Source organism: Penaeus monodon, chromosome 26 (genome assembly GCF_015228065.2).
Source record: "Penaeus monodon isolate SGIC_2016 chromosome 26, NSTDA_Pmon_1, whole genome shotgun sequence".
In the NCBI taxonomy this organism is placed as follows: Eukaryota; Metazoa; Arthropoda; class Malacostraca; order Decapoda; family Penaeidae; genus Penaeus; species Penaeus monodon.
The window spans coordinates 28794112-28796611 of NC_051411.1; positions in this window are offsets into that span (position 1 = coordinate 28794112).

The following is a 2500-nucleotide window of genomic DNA, read 5'->3' on the forward strand; positions in this document are numbered from 1 at the left end:
AATGGCGGGACTTTTTTTTATTATTCTTTTTTTCTTTTCCGAGGGAGGAGAAAAATGATAGATAGAGATAGAGATAATAAACCTAATTCTTGCAGATTTCCTTCATCTTTTCTACTTTTCTCAGATACCGCACCATTTTTAAAAGCCATGTTTTTGGAGGTACGCAAATGGAGAAACCCTTTAAAAAAATCCAGCATTTCCGTTCTAAAATTCGAATTGCGTTTAGAAAAAAAAAACAACAAAAAAAGGTCGTGTCCACTTTAATTTACACGCATTTTTTTTCTTATGGAAATTACAAATGGATGAAAAGAAACATCACAATTTACAATGTTAAAGAGGAATGACAATAAATGCAAAATGAAAATGAATTAATAAAATGGCAAATTGTTGTCTAGTGATCGTTGAGTTTGGTTTCCTTTTACTCAACAGACAAAGATGATATTAGAAGCTGTCGTGGTACGTTAAAAATCACAAACAAATTTTTCTATTAGGGGACTAAATATGGAAAAAAAGTGATTCAATCAGTCGTTGTAGAAAATGGTTAAGTTTAGGAAGATGTCACAGAAATTTGCGATGAAGATTACAAGATATGCGTCCTGACCAGTATCAACTTGCAAAACTCAGCAATTAAAACTGCAGCATTTCTTTAAGAGTGTGTACTTTGAATTCTTCCTCTATTTTTATGGTGTTCTTATACGCTTCTATTCGCTCAAATAAAAAAAAAAACAGGAGGAATAAAAGCATGAGAATGATAAAGCTCATTTTTAAAAATAAAAATCGAATTCAATACAAGGTCCCGTATGATGCTGTCAGTTGCCAATAATTTCAAATATGACTGATATAATACGATCATCTATAAGGTCGTGTTTTAACACAATGCATCATTGGCTTTCCCATCGTAATACATGTGAGCACATTTTTCTTTTATCAGTGATACAAATGTCACTGTAACATGTTGAAGTAGTTCTGCATAAAAGTAAAAGGTTCAAATTTCTATGATTGTGTCATGCTTTACAGAACGTTCATTTGTGTTTTCCTTACCACGCTAATCATACTTAGAAATGTAATGGGACAACGATAAAAGATTATAGTGTACTAATCAGAAGTACCCAGTTTGTTATTATGGCATGAAAATCAAAGTAGTAATATCTCCACCAACGAGACAGTCCGAGCTGCTTTCTGTATAAACTGTCCGTGGATACATCCTTATTTCAAAATTATGTACATGGGTAATTAATAAATAATCTATGTACAAGGATAATCAATAAACGATATAACTGTGCATATGGACGGCTGCTCTTTAACGCACAGTGGTGGGCATCTATCACTAAGTTATTTGAAGATTGAGATTTGAGTAAATTAACCACAGGCGGTGCATGTCGTGACCTTATATCATCGTCAGTGTTTGTCGCTTGGGAAACTGTAAGTAAGCCTGTGATTTGGAACCCGGAAACGTGGAATGAATGTTAAAGGGATTCGAGGAAACATCAATACGAAATTATAGGACGTGCATGTTTAAGGGAATTTCGATGGTGCATGGAAAGTATAAATAAGTTTTTAATCTTCTATTCAGACAATTGTCGATTTTCCTCATGGCCAAAACGTCAGCAGGATCTAGTTGATTATCAGTAGTTGAAAAGGGATGTTTTTGGCCACTGTTTGCTGATACTATAATTACAGGAGAGACTGGAATTTGTGAGACTGGAAGAGTTTGTTTCTTGGTTGAAAAAACAAACAAACACCATTTCCTCCCGTAATTCAGTAACTTTCAGACTTTTCTTCCATCATGAACAGATTAAGGGCAGGGATGAAGCTTGAATAATATGCAGAGATTATATCGATGGTATACTTAGAATTGTATGTAACCTACGTGTCCCCATAGGCTTATATAGTCCCATGAACCACATCTCACTCATGGTGAAGACACGTGACCTATCTAATATATATTTCTATATATATTTATATATATATACACACACACATGAATATATATATATATATATATATATATATATATATATATATATATATATATATATATATATGTGTGTATGTATGTATGTATGTATGTATGTATAAACATATTTATATATTTATATGTATACACACACACACACACACACACATGCACACGTGTATATAAAATATTCTGCACACGTGTATATAAAATATTCTGTATACAGTACACACACGCGCGCACTTACACACGCACAATCAGTAGTCAGTAGAACATGTGTGCATAAAGTTTGAGCACGTAGTAGGATAGTGATAGCACTTTGAATTATTAAGAGAAATCTTGTAAAGTCAGTTAAGTTACATAAACCTAAGAAAAAATAAATAAATAGTTACTGCTGTTAGACGAGGTGAGTGAGAGCGAGAATGAAAACCAACAGTTACAAAAACACTCCTATGGTAACCCCAAAAATAAGCACTAATCGAATTACATACTTTATGCTCCTTGTGCTTATCTGTATATAGTTAGAAATAAATATCCTGTCCT